This window comes from Heterodontus francisci, chromosome 39 (genome assembly GCF_036365525.1).
Source record: "Heterodontus francisci isolate sHetFra1 chromosome 39, sHetFra1.hap1, whole genome shotgun sequence".
Classification (NCBI taxonomy): Eukaryota; Metazoa; Chordata; class Chondrichthyes; order Heterodontiformes; family Heterodontidae; genus Heterodontus; species Heterodontus francisci.
This window is the reverse complement of record NC_090409.1, coordinates 177,716-196,093: the sequence shown is the minus strand read 5'-3', so window position 1 is coordinate 196,093 and position 18,378 is coordinate 177,716. Positions and strand designations below refer to the sequence as shown.

General features: G+C 46.9%; 1 pseudogene; it reads right to left on the bottom strand.

The window, feature by feature from the left end:
* Positions 1–17,992, bottom strand: part of LOC137352685 (probable G-protein coupled receptor 139) — a 573,522-nt pseudogene extending 555,530 nt beyond the window's left edge.
* Between the last annotated feature and the right edge of the window lie 386 nt (positions 17,993–18,378).

The window sequence follows — 18,378 nt, the reverse complement described above, 5'->3', positions numbered from 1 at the left end:
AAGGCGAAAGATTTTCTCGAATATGGGAATGTGCAGGGGAATTGGACTAATTGGAGGGGTGAGGCCATGGAGGGATTCTAACACAAGAATGAGAATATTTAAATTAAGGTGCTGCCAGACTGGGAGCCAATATATATCAGTGATGGATAATCGAGATTTAGTGTGAGTGAGGAAACAGGTAGCAGAGTTCTAGATGGGCGGTAGTTTATGGAGGTTTATAACTGGGAGGATGACCAGGATAGAATTGGAATAGTCAAGTGTAGATTTAACAAAGGTACAGATGAGGGTTTATGCAGCAGATGGGCCGAGGCAGAGGTGGAGTAGGCAGGGTTTGTGATGGAGAGAATATGGAGATGAACTCAGCTCAGGTTTAAATAGAACACAGCAGTTGCAAACTGTCTGGTTCCGCCTCAGACATTGGGCAGGGAGGGGTATGTGGTTCACAGATAGGGGACTGAATTTCTGATGGAGACCAATAACACTGGCTTCATTCTTCGAAAAAAAAACTAAATTACTTGAACAGTATTTCTGTGAACCAGGGTTTACAGATCTTATATGTGGAAATAAAGACTTAGCAGGGGCAGTAACAGCAGGAGAATTGAGGGTAAATTACAAGAACTATAATACCGTTAGCAATGGTTGTAGAGCTAATAGCTGGAGACAGAGATTCATCAGGAATAACAACAGCAATAAGGAGGGACGCAGAGGAGGCCTGAATTAGAGGAGCACAGATATATTGAAGGGTTGTGGGGCTGGATATTACAGATACAGGACGGCAGTTGAGGTCCTGGAGGGAAAACAAGGTGGAGAATTTAAATAAAGACATTATTTGATCAGGAGTCAATGTCGGTCAGTGATATGTGAATGGCACTTGCTGCGAATTAGGACATGGGCAGCAGAGTTCTGGAGGACTTCAAATTAACAGAGAGTAGCATGCAGGAGACCAGACAAGACCGTGTTGGAATAGTCATTTCTAGGGGAAATGAAGGCATGAATGAGTTTCAGCAGCAGATGGGCTGAGACAGGGGTGATGTTGCGTGCTGTTACTGAGGTGGAAACAGGCGGTCGTAGTGATAGAATGAATATTATGTTATAAGCTCATTTTGTGGTCAACTGTGACACCAAGGTTGCAAACAGACTTTCTGAATCTCCGACTGTTACCAGGGAGAGGGATGGAATCAATAGCAAGGGAACAGAGTTGGAGTGGGGAGTCAAAACAATGGCTTCAACCTTCCCAATATTTAATTGGAGGAAATTTCTGCTCATCCAATACTGGATGTCGGATAATCAGTCTGATATTTTAACAACAGTGGAGGAGTGGAGAGAGGTGGTGCTGAGGTAAACATGATGGAGTTCTTTGATAAAACAATGGAGAGGGTTGATGAGGCTAGTGTGATTGAAGTTATATATATGGACTTTCAAAAGGTGTTTGATCAAGTGTCATTCAATGAACAGCTTAGGAAAAAAACCCTATGGATTAAAGGGACCGTGACAGTGTGGATATAACATTGGCTATGGAACAGTAAACAGAGAGAAGTGGTGAAAGGTTGTTGTTCAGACTCGATGGGAGTATACAGTGGTATTCCCCAGGGCTCGGTATTAGGACCACTGCTCTTTGTGCTCTTGGAAAACAAGGGGTGGGTACGGCAGAGCCCGATACTCCTCCCTCCTTACAAAGATTCCCCTCTCTGCAGCCTCTGCTCCATGTGTTGGTCATGTTACAGACCCAGCGACACTGTAACTACAGTCCCCATACCTTGTCCAGAGTTGGGTCACCAAATCCTCTGTCCTCTCTGAATGTCTGCAGCAGCTCACAACACAACTTCCAGAAAACCATTAACAGCACCTCCACTAACTTTACAATAGCAGAGGTAAGTCAAAAGCCCCTCACCTGTAAGTTGGATCCCTGGTCTTTTTAAATAACACTAGAGGGGGTTCCTCGTGCTGCTGAATGTCTATTCAGCTGAGAGTGACTAACAGAGGCGGTCAGTGGACATGCAAAGACCAAGTTTCAAAGACGTCCATCAAAGCTGCTGGAATGGCTGATTGACACCATATTCAGACCCCGCTCACACTGCAGACACACACACGTTACACCCACGCTAGGACCCCGGCCAGCCTGGGTTTCCTGTACAATGCGCTGGATGTGACCGGCAGTGCAGCTCACACCATTTTCTGGATCCAAACTTCCACAGCACCAGTAGAGCTGGAGAGATGAAATGTGTGATCAGAGAGAGAGAGAGAGGGAAGGAACTCACTTTAAAATGGAATTAGATAAAGATTTTAAGATGAACACGTTTCAGGAATATTGGAAATGGGCAGGGGATTGGGATAATCAGAGGGCTGATGCCGTGGAGGGATTTGATCATACGAGTGAGAATATTAAAATTGAGGTGTTACTGGACCAAGAGCCAATGTCGGTAAGTGAACACAGGGATGTTGGGTGAACAGAATCTGGTGTAAATTAGAAGTTGGCAGCAGAGCTTTGCATGATCACAATGTTACAGAGAGTAGAATGTGGGAGAGCAGCCAGGAGTGTGTTAGAATAGTCAAGTCTCGAGGTGACAGTCAAACCTTCCTGCCAAAATGGACAGTTTCACCTTTTCCCACATTATACTCCATTTGCTAGATCTTTGACCACTCACTTAACCTATCTATATCCCTTTGTAGCGTCCTTATGTCCTCTTCAGAATTTATCTTCTTAACTATCTTGGAATCATTAGCAAATTTAGCAAGCATACCTTCGGTCCACTCATCAAAATCATTTATATAAATTGTAAAAAGTTGAGTCCCCAGCACTGACCCCTCTGGCACACCACACGTTACATCTGGCCAGCCATAATAATGACCCATTTATGCCTACGCTGTTTCCTGTTAGTTTGCCAATCTTCCATCCAGGCCAATATGTTACCCAATACACCATGAGCTTTTATTTTACACAATGACGTTTGATGTGGAACTTTATCAGATGTCTTCTGGAAATCTAAGTACAGAACATCTCCCAGTTCCCCTTTACCAGCAACACATGTTACTTATTCAAAGAACTCCAATAAATTGGTTAAACATGATTTCCCTTTCACAAAAACATGTTGACTCTGCCTGATCACCTTGAATGTTTCTACCTGCCCTACTATAACGTCTTTAATAATAGCTTCTAACATCTGATCCATAGCCAGAAAGCCATTCTCACTTGCCACAGGTCGTATGTCCACTATATTTATTCTGATGTTGTGCGGTATTTGAACTGTTAGTCCTCAATAGAGTCATAGAGATATACAGCAGAGAAACATGACCTTCGGCCCACTGTGTCTGTGCCAGCCATCAAGCACCTAACTATTCCTATCCCAGTTTCCAGCACTTGGCCTGTCGCCTTGTTTGGTATGGCGTTTCAAGTGCTCATCTCAATACTTCTGAAATGTTGTGACTGTTCCTGCCTCTACCACCCCTTCAGGCAGTGTGTTCCAGATTCCAACCACCCTCTGGGTGAAAATTCTTTTCCTCAAATCCCCTCTAAACCTCCTGCCCCTTACCTTAAATCTATGCCCCTGGTTATTGACCCCTCCGCTAAGGGAAAAAGATTATTCCTATCTAACCTATCAATGCCCCTCATAATTTTGCATTCCTCAATCATGACCCCTCTCATCCTTCTCTGCTCTAAGGGAAATAACACTGGACTTTTCTGTCGCTCTTCACAGCTGAAATTTTCCAGCCCAGGCAACATCCTGGTGAATCTATTCTGCTCCGCCTCCAGTGCTATCACATCCTTCCTATAGTGCAGCAACCAGAACTATACACAGTACTCCAGTTGTGGCCTAACTGGATTTTTATACTGCTCCATCATAACCTCCCTGCTCTGATATTCTATGCCTCAGCTAATAAAGGCAAGTGTCCCAAATGCCTTCCTAACCACAGTGCCTACCTGTGCTGCTGCCTTCAGTCATCTATGGACAAGTACACCAAGGTCCCTCTGACCTTCTGTACATACTAGCGTCCTACCATCCACTGTATGTTTCCTTGCCTGTGTAGTCCTCCCAAAATGCATCACCTCACACTTCTCAGGATTAAATTCCATTTGCCACTTCTCTGCCCATCTTACTAGCCCATCTAAAACGACATGTAATCGAAGGCTCTCCTCCTCACTATTTACAACACCAAAGATTTTCGTGTCAGCTGCGAACTTACTGGTCATACCTCCTATATGCACGTCCAAATCATTAATGTACACTACAAACAGCAAGGGTCCCAGCACCGATCCCTGCAGTACACCACTGGTCACAGGCTTCCACTCGCAAAAACAACCCTTGACAATCACCCTCTGCCTCCTGCTGCTGAGCCAATTTTGGATCCAATTTACCAAATTGCCCTGGATCCCATGGGCGCTTACCTTCTTAACCAATCTCACATGTAGAACCCTATCAAATGTCTTACCGAAGTCAATGTAGAATACATCAACTACTTTACCCTCATCTACACATCTAGTCAATGCCTCGAAAAAATTCAATCAAGTTAGTTAGACACGATCTCCCCCTGACAAAGCCATACTGACAATCCCTGATTAATCCCTGCCTCTCCACGTGGAGATTAATCCGGTCCCTCTGAATATTTTCCAATAGTTTCCCTGCAATAAACTGCTTGTGACCCTTCGACCTCCTTTTGCTTAATCTGTGACCCTTGATCAGACCTTACAGTGGTGTAGGAGAGGGAACAGAGTTCATTTCAAAGTCCTGACTCCCTTTTAAATGATCCTGTATAATGGACAGGGACTACTGGGCAGTAATGTGCTCAAAGGTTATCAGCAGTAATTGATTATCTCTATATTTGTATATTGTAGAACATTAAAACATACCCCTACTCTGGTGTCCAGTGCACCTTCAATATTCATGATTAAAATATCAGAGGAGTGGGTACCAGACACCTCTGATGACCCTGAGGTACAGGCGATTCTCGAATCCGTGCTGAGTACATTCACAACCCATAAAGATGACTGTGGAAACATGAGCAGACCTGAAGAAATTAACTGACCATTGCATGCTCCATGAAGCAGTATTCATACCGAGCTGAGATTATATCATACATTCCAGACAACATCAGGTTATTGTTATACCAGGGTGTAGTTCACAAAGACACAATCACTACTAACTAACTGCCCCATTTGGCCAGTTAGAAAACGGGATGGTAGCTGGAGACTGACTGTTGACCACCACAAACTCAACACAGTCACCCCTGTGTGAACCCGGTTGTCTGATAGACACCCACCCTACTCACCCGGATTCCCAGCGGCAGGACTGTCTTCAGCACCATGGATATCTCTAATGGTTATTGGAGTATCCCAGTAAAACTAGAGAAACAATTTAACTTCACATTCACTTCTGAGGTCCACAGATACCCCTGGATATGTCTGTTACAAGGGATTCCACAATAACCCCACTATTTTACACAAACATATGGCCGGGGACCTTATGAGCTTTTCACAGTCTTCCTGCTTGCTGAAATAAATTGATGATCGCCTCCTCATTGCCACAGACCGTGTCCACACATTTAACCATTTTACTGGAACTTCTGCAGCTACTTTGGGAGCTAGTTTAAAAGACCATCCACGTAAGGCCCAGCTGGTGCAAGATCGTGTCACGTTTGTAGGTGTCCAGATTGGATCATTCAGCATCAGCATAGACCAACATCAGGTCGAGGCCATCCAGCGTCTACCCCTGTCCACCACAAAGACTGCCCTGTGTCCTATCCTCAGACTGGTGGTGTTTCAGTGGACCCTCATACAGTGTCTACCCCTGTCCACCTCAAAGACTGTCCTATGTCCTATCCTCAGACTGGTGGTGTTTCAGTGGACCCTCATACAGTGTCTACCCCTGTCCACCACAAAGACTGCCCTGTGTCCTATCCTCACACTGGTGGTGTTTCAGCGGACCCTCATCCAGTGTCTACCGCTGTCCACCTCAAAGACTGTCCTATGTCCTATCCTCAAGCTGGTGGTGTATCAGCAGACCCTCATCCAGTGTCTACCCCTGTCCACCACAAAGACTGTCCTGTGTCCTATCCTCAAGCTGGTGGGGTATCAGCGGACCCTCATACAGTGTCTACCCCTGTCCACCACAAAGACTGCCCTGTGTCCTATCCTCAGACTGGTGGTGTTTCAGTGGACCCTCATACAGTGTCTACCCCTGTCCACCACAAAGACTGTCCTATGTCCTATCCTCAGGCTGGTGGGGTATCAGCGGACCCTCATACAGTGTCTACCCTGTCCTCTTCAAAGACTGCCCTGTGTCCTATCCTCAAGCTGGTGGTGTTTCAGCGGACCCTCATACAGTGTCTACCCCTGTCCTCTTCAAAGACTGCCCTGTGTCCTATCCTCAGACTGGTGGGGTATTGGTGGACCCTCATACAGTGTCTACCCCTGTCCACCACAAAGACTGCCCTGTGTCCTATCCTCAGACTGGTGGTGTTTCAGTGGACCCTCATACAGTGTCTACCCTTGTCCACCACAAAGACTGTCCTATGTCCTATCCTCAGGCTGGTGGTGTTTCAGCGGACCCTCATACAGTGTCTACCCTGTCCTCTTCAAAGACTTCTGTGTCCTATCCTCAGGCTGGTGGGGTATCAGTGGACCCTCATCCAGTGTCTACCACTGTCCACCTCAAAGACTGCCCTGTGTCCTATCCTTAAGCTGGTGGTGTTTCAGCGGTCCCTCATCTATTTTCTATCCCTTTCCTCCTCAAAGTCTGCCCTGTGTCCTATCCTCAGGCTGGTGGGGTATCAGCAGACCCCCATCCAGTGTCTACCGCTATCCACCTCAAAGACCGCCCTGTGTCCTATCGTCAAGCTGGTGGGGTATCAGCAGACCCCATCCAGTGTCTACCACTGTCGACCTCAAAGACTGCCCTGTGTCCTATCCTAAGGCTGGTGGGGTATCAGTGGACCCTCATCCAGTGTCTACCCCTGTCCACCTCAAAGACTGCTCTGTGTCCTATCCTCAGACTGGTGGGGTATCAGCAGACCCTCATCCAGTGTCTACCCCTGTCCACCTCAAAGACTGCTCTGTGTCCTATCCTCAGACTGGTGGGGTATCAGCAGACCCCCATCCAGTGTCTACCGCTGTCCACCTCAAAGACTGCTCTGTGTCATATCCTCAGGCTGGTGGGGTATCAGCAGACCCCATCCAGTGTCTACCCCTGTCCACCTCAAAGACTGCCCTGCGTCCTATCCTCAGGCTGGTGGGGTATCAGCAGACCCCATCCAGTGTCTACCGCTGTCCACCTGAAAGACTGCCCTGTGTCCTATCCTTAGGCTGGTGGGGTATCAGTGGACCCTCATCCAGTGTCCACCCCTGTCCACCTCAAAGACTGCCCTGTGTCCTATCCTCAGGCTGGTGGGGTATAAGCAGACCCCCATCCAGTGTCTACCGCTGTCCACCTCAAAGACTGCCCTGTGTCCTATCCTCAGGCAGGTGGGGTTTCAGTGGACCCTCATCCCTCGATTTGCAGAGACTGTGACTCCTCTTTATGAACTCCCTAATGGTGATGATGACCAGTTTTAACCCAGTTGGACTGAAGAGAGCACAGAAGCAGCAACACAACTGAAGAAAGCTGTCACATCGGTAACGTGTCTGATCTCACCTAACCCTGACAAGACTTTCCACATGGAGGTAGGGGACACTGTGTAAAGCCTGGCTGCTGTCCTATGTAGAGAAAACCAGGAGAAACTACTCCCCATTGTGAATGATCCAGAATGGTGAGTGGGACTGAACTGATTTACTCTGTTTGTGAAGGACATTTGTTAACCACGTTCTGGGACATCAAACATTTCACTTACATCACGGGGTTCAACAGGGTGATACTGTCCAGTCCATTATAAATTTTCCAAGTGTAGGAAAGCAGTAGTAATAGTAATCCCCTGTCAGAGAGTCGTAGTCATTTCGAGTCCATGACAGTTTTGTAGATAAATCCAGTCAGTCTCATTCCCCAGCTCTGTCTCCATATACCTGCAAGTCGATTTCCCTCAAGTGTTCATCCAATATCCTTTTGAAATCATTCACCATCTCCGCTTCCACCACCCTCGTAGGCAGTGATTTCCAGGCCATTCCCACTCGCTCTGTAAAAATGTTGTTCCTCACATCCCCCTGTATCTCTTGCCACAACCTTAACTCTGGTCCTTGTACCATTAACTAATGGGAACATCTTTTCCTGTCTACCTTATCCAAACATGACATCATCTTGTATACCTCTATCAAATCTCCCCTCAATCTCCTTTACTCAAAGAAAAACAATCCCAGCTTTTCCAAACTAACTTTGTCGCTAAAATCCTCCATCTCTGGAACCATTCTGGTAAATCTCCTCTACACCCTGTCAAGGACCCTCACATCCTTCCTAAACTATGGTGAATGGAACTGGATGCAGTACTCCAGTTGGGGCCTAATCAGAGCTTTATAAAGGTTCAGCATAACTTGCCTTCTTCTGTACTCACCACCTCTACTTAATTTAGGATAGTCAGTATGGATTTGTTAAGGGAAGATATTGTTTCACCAACTTAATCGAATGTTTTGAAGAAGCAACAAGGAAGATAAATGAGGGTAGTGCAGTAGATGTGGTCTACTTGGATGTTAGCAAGGCTTTTGACAAGGTCCTACATGGCAGACTGGTTCAAAAAATAAAATCCCACGGGATCCAGGGAAATGCAGCAAGGTGGATACAAGATTGGCACAGTGGCAGGAAAGAAAGGGTAATTGTTGACGGCTGTTTTAGAGACTGGAAGGCTGTTTCCAGTGGCGTTCCACAGGGCTCAGTACTGGGTCCCCTGCTTTTTGTGGTGCAAGTTAACGATTTGGACGTAAATGTAGGGGGCATGATCAAGATGCTTGCAGACGACACGAAGATTGGCCGTGTGGTAGATAGCGAGGAGGATAGCTGTAGACTGCAGAAATATATTGATGGCCTGATCAGATGGGCAGAAACGTGGCAAATGGAATTCAACTTGGAGAAATATGAGGTGATGCATTTGTGGAGGTCAAACAAGGAATACCGGAATAATGTCAAAATACTGAGAAGTGTAGAGAAAGTGAGGGACCTTGGATTGAATGTCCACACATCCCTGAAAGTAGCAGCAGAGATCGATAAGGTGGTTAGGAAGGTATATGGAATCCTTTCCTTTATCAGCCCAGGTGCAGAATACAAGAACAGGGAGGTTATGCTGGAACTGTATAACTCATTGATTAGGCCACAACTTGAGTGCTGTGTACAGCTCTGGTCTCCTCAGTACAGAAAGGATGTAATTGTACTAGAGAGGGAACAGAGGAGATTTACGAGGATGTTGCCAGGAACAGAAAACTGCAGCTATGAAGAAAGATTGGATGGACAGGGGTTGTTCTCCTTGGAACAGAGATGGCTGAGGGGTGATCTGATTGAAATGTACAATATTATAACGGGCCTGGATAGAGAGGAGGTGAAGACTCTATTCACCATAACATCGAAGAGGGGGAATAGAGTTAAAGTGATTGGTAGAAAGATCAGAGGGGAGATGAGAGTGGTGGGGGACTGGAATTCACTACCTGAAAGGATAGTTGAGTCAGAAACCCTCAACTCATTCAAAAATAGTCTGGATATGCACCTTAAGTGCTGTAATCTGCAGCTCTACGCACCAAATGCTGGAAGGTGGGATTAGAATAGGTGGATCATTTTCTGGCTGGCGCAGACAAGATGGGCCAAGTGGCCGATTTCTGTGCCTTAACTTTATATGATTCTACTAGAATACAAGAATGCTTCCAGGGATTGGGGTGTTTTAGTTACAAGGTTAGTTGGGAGAAGATGGAGTTGCTCTCCCTGGAGTAAAGGAGATTGAGAGAGATTTGAAAGAAGTGTACAAGATTATGATAGGCTTAGGTAAGATAGACAAGGAAAAACTGTTCCCATTAACTGATGAAACACGGAATAGGGGACACAGATGGAAGGTTTTGGGTTAGAGATGCAGGGGGAATATGAGGAAGAACTTTTTTACACAGTGGATGGTAATGAGCTGGAACTCACTGCCCATGAGGGTGATGGCCAAGACAATCAATGATTTCAAAAGGAAATTGGATGGGCACCTGAAGGAAATGAACTTGCAGGGATATGAGGATTGAGTGGGGGAATGGGACCGACTGGATTGTTACACAGAGAGACACATGGAGAGTCCGACTGGTCTCCTCCTGTGTCGTAAATGACTCGATGACTCTCTGTGACTATGTTGGATATGCCGCCCACTCCTGCCTGGGGAAAGATCCGGATGCAGTGAAGATCAATGAAACTGTGACTTTAACAGCCACTGGCAGCTCCGTCCTCACCCTGGTGTGAGGCTCCAGGTCGTGTTACAGGAGGTGACACAGCTCTGTGACCACCTCCTTATTGAAACAGAGTCACCTCACACACTGCTCCTGGATTAGATGTAGGTAGGAAAAATGCTCTTGGGAAAAACGGGTTGGAAGGCCAGAGGCCCCTCCTCCTCCCTCTTTACAGAGACTCCCCTCTCTGCAGCCTCTGCTCCATTTGTTGGTCATGTTTCAGACCCAGAGACACTGTAACTACAGTCCCCATACCTCGTCCAGAGTTGGGTCACCAAATCCTCTGCCCGCCCTGAATGTCTGCAGCAGCTCACAACACAACCTCCAGAAAACTATCCACAGAACCTCCACTAACTTTACAATGGCAGAAGTAAGTCAAAAGGCCCTCACCTGTAAGTTGGATGCCTGATCCTTTGAAATAACTTTTGGGGGTGTCAGTGGGGGAAGTTCGGGTGGGGGTTCCTCATGCTGGTGAATCTATGCTCTGCTGAGAGTGACTTACACAGGTGGTCAGTGGACATGCACAGACCAAGTTTCAAAATCGTACATCAGTGCTGCAAAATGGCTGATTGACATCAGTACAAGCCCCTCCTCACACTAACAACACATACATGGCACCCAGGCTAGATCCCTGCCCAACATGGGACACTGTGCTGACCACACTAAAAGTGACCAGCTGTCAGTTCACATCATTTTATGGATCTAGGTTTCTGTAATGATGGCACCGGTGGGACCGCAGAGTGAAAACCACAGCTGGCGGAGATAGGGAGGGAAAGCAACTCACTTTAAAAATGGAATTGGTAGCAGACTCAAAGGCATAAGATTTACAAGACTATGGGGAATGGACAGGGGAATGGGATTAATTGGACAGGTGAGGACACGGAGGGATTCATACACAAGGCTGAGAATATTAAAATTAAGGTGCTGCCAGACCGAAAGGCACTGTTGATGAGTGAGCACAGGGGTGATGTGTGATCGGTATTTGGTGAGAGATAGATATAGGCAGCAGAGTTCTGGATGGGCTGTGGTTTATGGAGATTTATAACTGGAGGGTTATAACGGCCAGGATATAATTTGAAGAGTCAAGTGTGGATTTAACAAAGATACGATGAGGGTTTACGCAGCTGGTAGGCTGAGGCAGATATTACAGAGGTGTTATTCGTGTCAAGGAAACACAATATGCCAATGAGGAATTTTAATTCATCAGTTGGAAACTTACATTAAAGTTTTAATGGAAAAAATCCTGCAAAAAACTGGCAGCCAAGATGGCCACTGCAATTTGTATCTGAAGCACCTTTTCATTTTCCAACATCTCCAACAGGAGACACATGTCGGATGAGCCTGGACCCAAAATAATGGCTTGCTCTTGAGACTGAATTTGCTAAGATTGCATTCATTAGCATGGAATTCAAGGACATCCTGACACACTGACTATTGAAAGCGTAAACTACTCCAAGTGTAAATAATGGCATCCTGAGCCCTGGGGAGATGGAAATTCCTCACCTTGAATCTCATTAGAAGGCTCCAGAAAATATATTGAGGCAGCCATGAGATCGTCTGACCATTTCTGTGAAAGCTGGGAGTTTCCCCTGGACAAAGACAGACAAGCCAGTGATTCAAAATGGAAGAAGCAGAAGGTTGGTTTCCTGCCCCCCTCCCCTAGCACCACCGCACCCGCGCCCCCTCCCAACCAACCCCAAGCCCCGTTCTCTTTCTGTCTCTCTCCAGATGACATCACAAGTTTGAAAACTATTTGCGACTGTGGACCCTCCAAACCTACAGATTGCTACAGACTGAGGCACCAGGGGAAAAAGGCCACCTACCAGTCTGCCTTCAAGAAAATCCTGAGACATGTGCATCAGCCACAATGGGCACCTCGACCAGTCAAAGACTTCAAGAGTACACCTTCAGCCAGAGGATCAGGGAATTATCAAACCTGACAGACTGCATATTATGTTTTGATTTATTCTGGACTCTATTCCAGCCACGATTTTACTTCTCATTCTGTAATATATTTGTGTACGTGAGATTCTTGTGTCAGTGGCAGCATAACTGTATAACTTACATTTTTATTATTTTATTTTGATCGAGTTTAGATGTTAAGTGTATTAAACTCACCTCTTTCATGTTTAAACGCAAGAAAACCTTTCCGATTGGTTCCTTCACTATCACACCAAAGGTAAAAAGTAAAACATCACAAAAATGGTAAATACATTCACGGTTAAAAAAGACCAAACACTATTGCGGTCAATTAAGAGGAAGGACTGTGACCCCTCCTACCTGGCTGTAACAATATGAAGGGTTGGAGATGGAGTTAATATGGGGGTGAACTGAGCTCAGCATTAAAGATACCAGAGGCTGTAAACTTCCTGGTTCAGCCTCAGTGAGGGGATTGCAGATCGTGGAGAGGGAATAAAGTTTGTGACAGAAAGTGAAGACAATGGATTCAGTCTTCTCACGATTTAAATGACAAGAACACTAATTCAGTGAAATATGGTTTATGAATCTATTAGTTGGATACAGAAACTTACTGGGGACACCAATAATAGCTAGGCTGGAATAGTAAATTGTTGGAATCATCTTCAGTGCATAATAGATCCGCCGAACTAATGTTCGCCGAGTATAATTTGCAGTAACTAAACCAAACCAAAAGGAGAACCTCCTGCTGTCCATTGCTGTAACATTCCAATCTATTGTTCTCAGATTCTGATCCATTGCTGTAACATTCCAATCTATTGTTCTCAGATTCTGATCCATTGCTGTAACATTCCAATCTATTGTTCTCAGATTCTGATCCATTGCTTTAACATTCCAATCTATTGATCTCAGAGTCTCATCCATTGCTGTAACATTCCAATCTATTGTTCTCAGATTCTGATCCATTGCTGTAACATTCCAATCTATTGTTCTCAGATTCTGATCCATTGTTATAACATTCCAATCTAATGTTCTCAGATTCTGACCCATTGTTGTAACATTCCAATCTATTGTTCTCAGATTCTGATCCATTGCTGTAACATTCCAATCTATTGTTCTCAGATTCTGATCCATTGCTTTAACATTCCAATCTATTGTTCTCAGATTCTGATCCATTGTTGTAACATTCCAATCTATTGTTCTCAGATTCTGATCCATTGCTTTAACATTCCAATCTATTGTTCTCAGATTCTGACCCATTGTTGTAACTTTCCAATCAACTGCTCACAGATTCTGATCTATCCTCTCCCTCTCTCTGGAGCCACTGATCCCTGTAAGTGCCGGGTTTGATGCTCCAGCTGACATTATGGGTAAGACATTAAATGAAGACCCTTATTAATAGAAGAGGGGAACCCTCCAGTGACACAATTAGTGTCCAAAGCGACTGACATTAATTACAGTCACTGAACAAACAGGTTGAGTTAACCCCTTTCAATCCAGTACTTTTGTACCACAATAAAGTGGAACATTTAGCTGGTCTGGATGGGATGTGTGAGGGTTGCTGAAGGAAGGAATGGTGGAAATAGCAAAGGCACTGGCCAGAAGTGTTGTAAATGTTACATCCTCTTTTGAAAAGGAGAGATTAGATAAACGAGTGCTCGTCCTGACATATAGATAAATATATAAATGAAATAGACTTAGAGTAAAACAAAAACATAATTTCAACTCTTCCAGATGACATGTAAATCATAAATGCTGTCATTAGTGTGGTAGACAGTAGCAGTATTAAGGAGGACATGGACAGTCTGGTGGTGACATGAGAATACACAAGGTGACTGAAATCTAACACATAGAATTGGGGAAGTGGTTATTTTGGCAGGGATAATAAGGGGAGTGAATAGAAACTGAACTGCATCATTTAATAGATGGTACAGGAGCACAGAGACTGGATGTGCATGTACAGACATCTTCGATGGTGGCTGGACAATTGGTGAAGGATTTAAAAAGGCATAGGGGATGGTTAGCTTTAGAACTAGAAGCAAAGAATTAAAAAATAACAACACAAGAACATTCTGCGAAGACTGGATAAATGACTGTTTAAACCTCAGCTGGAATATTGTGTCCCATTCTGGACACCACACTTTATGAAGGATTCCAAGGCCTTGGAGATGGTGCTAGATGATATACTAGAATGGTAACAGGGATGAGGGACTTCAGTTATGTGGAGAGAAGCTGGGATTGTTCTCCTTAGAGCAGAGAAGATAAAAGGGAGATTTAATAGAGGTGCTCAAAAATGATGATGTGTGTTTCTCGAATAAATAAGGAGAATCTGGTTTCACTGGATGAAGGGTCAGTAACCAGGGAAAACAGTTTAATGTTGATTAACAAACAAACAGAGGAGAGATGAGGAGATTTTCATTTCTTTACACAGCGAGTGTTTATGATTTGGAATTCCCTTCCTGAAAGGGTTGTGGAAGCAGATTTAACAGAAACTTTCAGTCGGGAATTGGATCAATACTAACAGGGTGATTTACTGGACTGGGAGAAAAGAACAGGGGAGAGGAATCATTGGGAAATCTCCATCAAACAGATGGAACTGGTACGATTTGTGAAATAGTCTCCTCCTGTGCTGTGTGATTCTCTGACTGTCTGATAACAGAAACCATTGAGTACGTATCTCATGTGTACAATTGACATTCAGCAGTTTTTAATCCCGAGATTAATCGTTACTTGTTTTCTGATGAAGACAACAACAGAAAGACAAACACAAGGAGCTGGTGAGGTAAATTGTGTTGACAATTTGTTTATTGGGTTATGACGTCTCTCTCTGATCACAGACCTCGTCTGGTTTCAATCAGTCAATGACAAACTCATTGATTTTATTGCTATTTTATTTCTTGTCTATTTGTTCTCAGGATATGGGTGATACTGACAATGCTGGCATTACTTCCCCATCCCTGGTTACCATGAAAAAATGGTGGGCCTTCATCTTGAACCACTGCAGTCTGTGTTGTGAAGGTTTTCCCTCAAACAAACTAACATCTAGATTTTGAGGAGGCAGTTTCATTACTGAGTAGTTCGGAATGAGTTGGGTCAGAAACCTAGGATGAGAATTTTATAATCGAGGCTTTACTGGATAAGGAACCAACGTAAGTCAGTGAGCACAGGAGTGAGGGATGAACGGGACTTGGTGTAAAGGCCTGTAACCCGACCCGAATCCGATGGGACCCGATGACATGTGTCGGGCCACTCTTCCGAACTCGACCTTTGGGCTTGGATCTGCTCCCATGTCGTTCTGTCGGGTTCGGGCCGGGTTTTTGTTTGTGAGCTGAGCAGGCCTTTATCTTGGTGCGAATTTGGATGGGAATTTTATTTGTGCTGAATTTTATGGCAGGGGCAGCACGGCTTAGATACAGAATAAAGCTGCCTCTAAATTGTTAAGTTAAACACTCCCAGGACATGTACAGCATGGGGTTAGATACAGAGTAAAGATCCCTCTCCACTGTCCCCATCAAACACTCCCAGGACAGGTGCAGCACTGGGATTGGCTGCTCTCTGATTTGGGAGCCTGAGTGCATCAACGAGGTGCAGCTGACTGTGGCTGTGTGCAGAGGTTGGAGGCTGCAGGCTGTGTGACTGCTGCAAGAGGGAGAGACTCAAACTGAAACAAAAGTTTTTTCCAAATTTAAACAAAGGAAGGAAGGCAGAGAACTGGAAGCTCTTTTTGTGAGTTTGCTTGGTACTGAAAGTCTTTTTCATTGATTGTTGGGGGTGGGGAAAGAAGAGACCTGAAGACCTTGGGTGGGGCTGCATTGTTCAATAGGGAGCTCCTGTGTTTAACATCTTTGGATAGGGAGCTCCCTCCCCACCCCAACTACTCAGCCTGGGACAGCTGGAGCTGCCCAGGTGAAGAGACTTATTATCTGAACATCGAAGGAGGCGTGTGCCTGGGCAGCTTACAGCTGACCCAGGTGAAGACATCACCCCACCCTCCCAACTGGAAGACCAGCTACAAGACTTGTGCAATACTAACAAAGACTGATTCCTCTTGGCCTTCCTCTCCCTCAGCCTCTTCCCCTGTGCTACATCCTTTAAGTGTGACATTTTTGATTTATTGTATTTGCTCTTTTCTTTTTTTTTCTCAGCAAAGTGCCTGTAACTCTTCCACCCCATGACTTCTCAGTCCTCTCCGGTGGCGGGGCCCTCCTATGCTGCAGCAGCCGCGACAGCTGCTCCTGTGGCCCCGTCACCATTTAAAATCTTAACATCAAAGCATGGGGTGAAGAGTTACACCCATCCTAATATGACTATTGAGGCTTGTGTTAAGGCAATGGCCGTGGTTGTCGGCCCCTCGGCCATTGTTGCAGCCTCAAAGATGTATGGGAAGGCTGTGTTCTTCCTGAAGACCGAGCGGGCTGTGTCCCTCGCCCTAAGTACGGGGCTCACAGTGGGTGGGATTTTCCTGCCAGTGGACCCTCTGGGGGCCACTGCACATCGGGTAACCTTGTCGAACGTCCCACCCTTCATTCCTGATGAGCTCCTCCTCCCCCACCTACACCATCTGGGGGAGGTGAGGTCAGGGATCACCCCAGTCCCGCTCGGTCTTCGGGAGCACAGCCTCCGACATGTCTACTCCTTCCGCCGCCAGCTATTTATGCAGCTGGCGCGGGAGGAGGTCTTGGAGGGCCACTTCAGTATAGAGTTTCAGGGGACGGCCTACCGCGTCTTCTGGACCTCGGATGGAGCGCAGTGCCACGTCTGCAAGGAGGTGGGGCATGTTCGTAAGAATTGCCCCAACCTCCCGTCCGCCTGCTCCACCTCGGCGGCCCAGAGTGGTTCCACAGCACCTCCTCCCACTCCCCCAACACATCCAATAAACACCGCTCAGTCGGTTCCGGAGGCTGTGGTTTTCACAGCCTCCGGCGGGGAGGGGATCGTCCGTCCGAGCGGAAGGAAGACACGGGGAAAAAAGAAACATCATGAGGCGCGTCCCCTGGACACTTTGACTCAACCCGAGCCTGAGCTCAGCCCAAAGCCCATTCCCATGGAATCCACCTGTCCCAGGGCTGGGCTCAGGCCCAGGGTGACTAAAAAGGGAAATAAGGGTGCGGAGGCCTCTGATGACATGGAGGTCTCTGAGTCTCCGCGCCCAAGCGCGAAAAAGAGGAGAAGGCACCCCTCCACAGAAATAACACAGGGCCCTGAGGTGCAGGGCCCATCTGTTGGAGGGGAGCTGCCTCCTGTTTCTGGTCCTCAGGTGCCCCCTACCGCCACCACCAAGGCTGCAAAGTCCGGGCAGGTGCTCCCTATTCCTCAGGATGGAGGGGAGGGGATGGCCCCGGTACGTGAGGCCCCTCCTGAAGGAGTAAGTGGGGCCCTGCTTGTGGTGGGGGAGCCTGGGGAAACCGCCCATTCCGCCACTTCTACTGGGTCGGGTGTCCTGAATGAAGGGGAGGGCGAGGCCCCAGAGGGTCAGGCCTCCCAGCCGGAGTCCACCACCAACCAGGAGACACCCGACCCAGTTATAACTGAGAATGCTGCCCCATCTGCTGGGCCTGTGGGTGCTGGCGGAGCGGGAGATGGCCTCCTCTCGCCGCCTCCAGTCTCGGCTCCGGCTGGTTTCCCGGAGTCCGGAACTTCTGTCTCCCCTGGACCAGTCATTGGACTGGGGATGGAGGTAGAGGGGGGTCCTGAACCGCTGGTGCCTACAGGCTCCAGTTTCACAATAGAACCCAGAGAGGACTCCTCCGCCATCGATCCTGGGGGTGGGATCGTGACGGAGGCGGGACCAGCTGGCGCGGCCGGGACGTCCGCCCCACAGTGTGTGGTGGATGTGTCGGCCGCTAGCGGTGACGACCCGGAGGAGGATGGGGATTCGGTGCGGGGCACGGAGGATGATCTTGATTCCATCGCCAGTGAGGTGGTGGAGTCCCTCGTGCCTCCCACCGAATCTCCTCTCATCCCCACGGCAGAACTCCGGGATTTCCTCGCGGCTTGCAGAGGTTGCCGCAATAAAGTTCAGCTGGCCCTCGACCGTTGGTCGAATCTGGCGCTGATCATCCAGTCCGTCCGTGCCGCCCTTAAGATAGCGGGCAAGCGCGCGGACGTGAAACTGGTTGAGAGGCGCCGTTTTAATGTGT